The sequence below is a fragment of the Saccoglossus kowalevskii genome, chromosome 3 (assembly GCF_978046115.1).
Source record: "Saccoglossus kowalevskii chromosome 3, keSacKowa6.1, whole genome shotgun sequence".
Classification (NCBI taxonomy): Eukaryota; Metazoa; Hemichordata; class Enteropneusta; family Harrimaniidae; genus Saccoglossus; species Saccoglossus kowalevskii.
The window spans coordinates 1897637-1904796 of NC_140643.1; the positions used below are offsets into that span (position 1 = coordinate 1897637).

General features: G+C 37.2%; 1 long non-coding RNA gene across 1 annotated transcript; it reads left to right on the top strand.

The window, feature by feature from the left end:
• The first annotated feature begins 2677 nt into the window (after positions 1-2677).
• Positions 2678-6605, top strand: LOC144343492 (uncharacterized). The gene is made up of 2 exons (XR_014928928.1): positions 2678-5427; positions 5792-6605. It is a non-coding gene; the product is annotated as an uncharacterized LOC144343492 (long non-coding RNA).
• Positions 6606-7160: the final 555 nt, after the last annotated feature.

Below are 7160 nucleotides of genomic sequence, written 5' to 3' on the forward strand. Positions count from 1 at the left end.
ATCTTCAAACTTGGTGGGATTTGGGGAAACAGAAAATCAAGGTGCTCTTGCTGCATTATTGTCATTTCAAACACAATGAGAATAAGCACCAAAAGCTTGAACTCGAAAATGAAATATCAAACATTGAGCATAGCTCGTCATTACGAGTCTCTCTTTCAAACTTATACAGAAAAAAAGAAATTGCTCGCTGAATTCACAAAGGTGGAGGCTCGGGGTGCTGCTACACGCGCTCGTCATCAAGTTATCAACAACTCTGACATGTGTAACTCGTTCTTTTTCAATCTAGAAAAGCAAAAGGGTGCGCGAAAGGCAATTTCCCAACTTAAACGATCTGATGACACTGTTACTGAAAACCAGGTGGAAATCCGCCATCTCACCCGTGATTTCTATAATAGGTTATATTCCTCCGACCCAGTTGATACTAATGCACAGAATATTATTTTGCAGGATTTGCCTTAATTAAATACCAAGGACAAAGATGCCCTCGACCTTGACATCTCCTTTGAGGAATTGAGCAACACAGTTAAACTCCTACCGTCGGGGCGCACTCCCGGTATCGATGGCTTGCCCAATGAGTTTTATAAAAAATGTTGGCGTATTTTGGGGGAGGATTTTCATCGGGTTTTACTTGCGTCAATCAATGATGGTATTTTGCCCGTCTCTTGTAACAGAGCGATTATTACCCTTCTACCCAAAAAAGGTGACAATACTTGTTTAAAAAATTGGCGCCCAGTTAGTTTATTGTGCAGTGATTATAAGATCATCACAAAAACACTTTCACTGCGTCTCCGTCCTCCGTCCGGGAAATATACATTCTGATCAAAGTTGCTGTGTACCAGGCAGGCATATCCACCACAATGTATCCTTGTTGAGGGACAGTATTGATTATGCTAATGAGTTTAACAAGACTTTCGGTATAGTTGCACTTGACCAGGAAAAAGCTTTCGACAGGGTTCATCATACATACCTTATGAACACCCTAAAAGCATTTGACTTTGGAGACTATTTTTTTTAATATCATTGGTTTAATATACAAAAATGCTCAACTATTGATCCGCATAAACGGCTCTCTCACTGCACCCCTCCCACTAGCTAGGGGTATACGCCAAGGCTGTTCACTTTCTGCCCAGCTCTATGTTCTGTATATTGAACCTTTTCTAGATAAAATAAGAAATAAAAGTAAAGTAACTGGACTGGCTATACCTAACAGTAATAGCGAAAATACAAAACTTACTGCTTATGCAGATGATATAGAACTTTTCATAACAAATAACGAAGACTTTGGTGAATTGATAAATTGGCTTGATATCTACCAACGTGCTTCCTATTCCAAGGTTAACTTAAATAAATCTGAAGGCCTGTGGGTCGGGCGGTGGCGCAACCGCGTAGATTCACCACTTGATATCAAATGGAATAACATAGGGCTGAAATTACTCGGTTTTTATCTTGGTAACAACAATGATTACACAGAAAAAAATTGGACCGAGCTTGTACAAAAAACTGAAGGTAAGCTTGAGTATTGGTCCCGCTTTTCGCCCGGCATGTCATATAGAGGGCGCTCGTTAATCGTTAATAACGTTACTTCTTATTTGCTTTATTTGCCGGTCTTTCCCCGCCTATTGAAACTGTTAATTACATGCAGTCTTTACTTGTGAATTTTTTATGGAACAGTCGGCATTGGGTTTCTGCGAAAACTTTGTATCTACCTTTGGAAAAGGGAGGTCAAAATGTTGTTCATCTATTCAGCAAAATTAAAGCTATGCGCATTAAATATGTTCACAAATATTTATATTCAGTATACAGACATCCTTGCTTCAAGTTCACGGATTATTTTTTCAGCCAAGTAGGTAAACTCAAATACACATCACAGTTATTGTTAACCAGCATTGATATTTCATCCTTTCATGGACCTAACTTTTATTCTGATTTCTTTGGATATACGCCACAATGTTAACACCGACAATGTTTCTGACGTTCTTTCAGAACCTATTTTTAAAAATCCTCTAATTTTGCATCCACTTAGAAATGAACCGTATGTGCTCAAACACTTTGTTGATGCTGGTATCACCAAAGTAGGTGATTTGATCGACATACCAGAAAAAGAGTGGCTTCCGTCGCCAGTTTTGTTCAGAAAAGTCGGAATGCAGTCGGAGAGAATCTTTAATCTCAGTCTAAAAATTATGTGCGAGTCCATCCCTGCGTCGTGGAAAGACTGCATTCAAACATACTTTAAAAATGAATCTAGTGACCTGCCTCCAACAACTAAACACAACATTGATCTATATAACTCTGATGATTTACTTAAATCATGAAAATTTGTGCTTACAACTGGTTTTTAATCCGTGTCGAAAACGTGCACAGAATGGTCGTTTTGTGCACGTTTTCGACACGGCTTATCAGCCACCTCAAGTTCCAAATCCATGAAATAAACAACCAATGTCAATAGAGTAGCCTAGGTGTTAAAAATGGATTAAGTACTGGCAAACCAACTTCTGCATAGGTATGTCTCTAAACGCGTGCTTCTTGGTTGATTTAGTCATCTTTTTTGAACTCAGAAGCCCACAAAACCTAATATTACATGTGAGAACGAAACAAATCCGTCGAGATTTCACGTTTTCCCGTGAAAAAGATGCTGGCTTTTCTCTCTCTCTGGATTCCCTCCCCGCGTATACTAGTACTGGTACAACTATCACGGGGGTAATTCTTCTCCCTCTGGGTTCTCCACACGTGTCAGGGGGGAGGGGGTTGAGGTGCGGGATCGGGAAAGTCACTTGTACTTTACAGTCAAATAAGACGCACATAACGAAATACGTTTCAACTCTCGTCTTAGTCGGTCTTTCGAGCACTCTATAAGACACGGCGCCCTGGGGAAAAATCCCCAAGACTATCGCAAGGCTGACCCAAGACTTTTTTAGAATGCGTCAAGGCTCGCCCCAAGTCTCTCCAGGACTGCGTCTATCGTGGAGTACTTGCCAAGACCAACTCAAACTCTCTTTATTCATTTTCAAAACTCTATCCAATTACAAAACAGTAACAAGACTCTAGGGCGTAACCTTCAATCTTAAAGCCAATCACACTAAGTACTGAATACATCATATCTTTTGATTAATCGTTCACTACATTAATAACTACGGATACCAACTGTCAGAATAGCGGCAGTTATCTCGTAATTAGTTCCAAATCACTGAGCCAAGTTCCGTCCAAAACTTCAAATCGGCCTAAACGATGACATTGAAGACATAACACAGCAATTCGCTAATAATCAGCTAATTAAGTCGGTCAACGCGAAAACAAATCCATGACACAACCCTTCACCCAAACTGAGATTATGCCTCCCGGCATTGCACGTTCACAAATCAAAGATACCGTCCTCTACTCATCGTCATACAGGTTAAATACAATACTAAGAAAAGGTATAAATCAAAAAAGAAAACACACTAATGGCGGTCATGGCCTGATACATTTACCTAGTCGCATTGCGTCTTTTCGCATTCACTATATCCAACATTACCTCTACTCCAATGTCAGTCATTCTTGCTTTGTTTTTACAGACTACTTTTTAAAAGTATTCAACCATTTAAACTATGATAAACAGCTATTTATTATCGACATTCCAACACCCAATGTTCACTTACCACAGTTTTATTCTGAGCTGCTAACAGTTTGGTCTTCCCTTTCAACAATCAGGAAAGACTACACTGCACGAGATTGCCCAAGAGCCGTTATTTTTTATTCCTCTAATTATTCACCCAATTCAAAACACACCTTTGAATCTTTTACATTTTTGTGAGGCTGGCCTCACAAAGGTCGGTGACCTTTTTAATAATGGTACATGGTTAGGCGTTGACGCCATTCATAATAAAGTAAATGTGTATTCGAGGCGGCTAGCGGGGATGGCACTTGATGTGATTCATCGGGCCATATCTGTGGAGTGGAATATCTTGCCCGCCTTTTCAATTGCTTTTATTAGATTTATTGTACTTTTAAGTATTTTTAGAATTGTAATTATTTGAGTGTACAGCCATTTGTTATTTTTATCGTTCGATGTTGTACATGTCTCTAACTCACCTCTCGTCGCTTGTTCATTGTTTGTCTGTTTGTAACCTCCGCTAACCACTTGTAATCGTTTAATCGTTTTATTTTGAACCGAGAAATGTGTCAAACGGATGACTGTTATCCCGATGGCACAGGGCAGGGGGTTCGATTCCCCCACTTGGTGTTGGCCTGCCCGCGGGGTTTCTCGGTCTTATTTCTCACTGTCCAGTCGTTATTGATTTATTATTTACCCGTAGAATCAAAAAGGAACTAAATAACTAACTAACTAACTAAATAAATAAATAAATGGTCAAATTAACATTTATTGTAATAATTCATTTGATTCTATCTCAGGTCATATGTGAAGTATCGGGTACTTTCAAGACGAAACAGGTGTATACTATACCAAAAGCAAATAACAAAGTACACGTAGGAATAGATGTGATATGATCTTAGCACAACATTAACAATGCACTTTTTGGTTTGTGTAATGATGCAAACACAGTTATCAATAAATATGGTGTGTGCATGTTTAAAGGTTATTGCTTTTGTTTCTAGGTATATCCATTGTCAATAACAGTTAGAGAAGATGCGAATGCTGTTCAAATCAGCATTAATGCTACCATTCCAACGACGTGCACATTTAAACTTCTAGCACATGAAGGTATCTACTCAAAACGTTTACATTTCTACAGATGGAAGTACCTGATCATTACCTTCACACTTTTTCATAAGCAATTATCTGCGATCCATGATTGAAATCTTATATTATGTGCAGGTCATTTAGACAAGAAGCAGATCATCCGTAAATCAATCATTGACTAATTTAGCATAGTATGATTGGCTAATTCACAACAAGCAGGTCATTGGATAAAGCTTATACACACATGTTTATGGTGCCTGACTTGAGAAGCACATTTGTTGAATAAACTGTTAATTTACTTAGCCCTCCATATATAATGTAAAATGTCGACTTTGTAACGATGTCACAAACAAACAAACGCATTTCCGAATGCAGTGGACACACCAAAAATTGAGTAAACATAGCAATGAGTAACTATGCCAAATTCTGAATTGTCGATTACGTATGTATCATATGGACATGAATATAAGTAACTTTTCATACGAATAACGTGTAAACAAATCATATGCAAATTGCTCATATATACGTGACTAAGATGTTATATTTCAGTGTATCCAGGGCGTCCATAAATAGTTTTTAGTACATGCACAGTTTTCATTGAGTACAAGACGTATGGTCAAACTCAAACCGTTGATATATCTGCTGTAAGAGATTTTTAAATTGACGGTAACCGACTCGTTACTGTTGAGCTGATACCTACTGGTGATTGTTCCGTTGAGCCGACAGAAGGATATTCAATATTGTTTGAGGTATATGATATATATATACATATGTGTCCAGCAAAGACTGCAACAGCACACAAGCAACTTGCAACGTTCCCCTAAATGTGTAAATTCACATTGCTCGTATATCACTATGACGATTCGTTTCCAAATTGTATATCAGTCTTGCATACTAAAACAGGCCATAAGGTAAAATCACGCAATGAGCAACTCGACATTTTCACTTATCATTCTTATATGTGGATGGGTGGTTATTAGCGTTCGCTTTCCGTTTTGCATTAAGTATTCTCAATCTCTAGTTTCTCATCTTTTTAATTGTATATATATCATATTACTGATTGATAGTTAAGCGATTTAAAACCTTAATCTAAAGTTGCAATTTATTTTGCAGGTACTTACTGTTGATTTGGATAATGGGCAGTGTCACTCAACGGGAGATCCACATATGACAACATTCGATAAAATGTATACACGGTGTATTATTATTCCATTCTTTAGAATGTTCGTTGCGTGAATGTAAAAGACATAAACACTGCTTCTCGCATGTAGCACACCTAATCTCTGGTTTTTAGATGTAAATATCGTTTTATTACTGACGACAATGTAACTGTTACAATACTGCGTTTTTATAACTGTTAAGTAATTGAGAATTTAGTCAACCAACAGCAGTAATAATATCACTTCCTAACCAGACAGATGCATTTATTTATCCACAAGTTTGTAGTATCTGCCAAAAACATGTTGAATGACTGTTATAGAAACTCTGACCTAATAAAAATAATTTGATGAAATTGCAGTAAATATACATACGAGATCTATGCTCGATTATGATATGTAAACAATATTGACTGGAGAAATACGAATACTACTCGTAGGGTGTTGGAAGTATACGATGTCAACTCTTTTATCATTTAGTTTAAAAAACGATGACATGTAGTGCCACGTTCAAGGTACATTCAATATATCATAACAGGAAATGCTGATTCATTTGTTTCGTTAAACTTCTTGTTCTGAATGATACATTATTGTAAATGCACCAATAAATTTATATTGGTATTTGAAGTATACATAATCAATTTAATCTATGTGAAATTAAGTTCAGTTCAGCTTTACGATGTGTAGTACTGCGGTGACAAGTGACTTCGTATATCCATATGTGGAGGAAAATATTACTGATATAAATAAATAATCTACTTACCTCAAAATCTCTTGTCAGACTTCTATGTAAAATAAATTCTCCTTGGAGATACGTGTCATAAGTCCTGTTGAGATATAACATCATAATTACCATAATTCTGTGTACACCTGTCTATGAATGCGTGAAACAAACGAATGAACCCCTTTTCGTTGCTCTTGATTGGTTAAATCCTATGAACTACTCGAGTAGTAGACAGTTTGATATATCAGATAATGTTGTAATGCAATTGTATTTGACGGGTCTTCTCGTACTGGTGCGCTCATTTAACAGTAATGTGTTTTTTTCAATATTATTGTTTGATAACTTCATATTGGTGAACAACTTGTACATTGTATATCGTACTTGTATAGTAAGAATTAGTGGCTGCCATGCTTCACAAGCATATCCCACAATACTTTGCTGTTATTATTAGGACAATATATTTGGTGATGTAAAAGGTTATACACCAAAAGCTGTAATTTCTCCTGCGCAGTGAATTTTGTTGTACGTATCAACACTATTGCACATGCGCATTAGAGAATTTTAGTTGAAGATGACTGGTAACTCCGTCCAGTACTCAAAT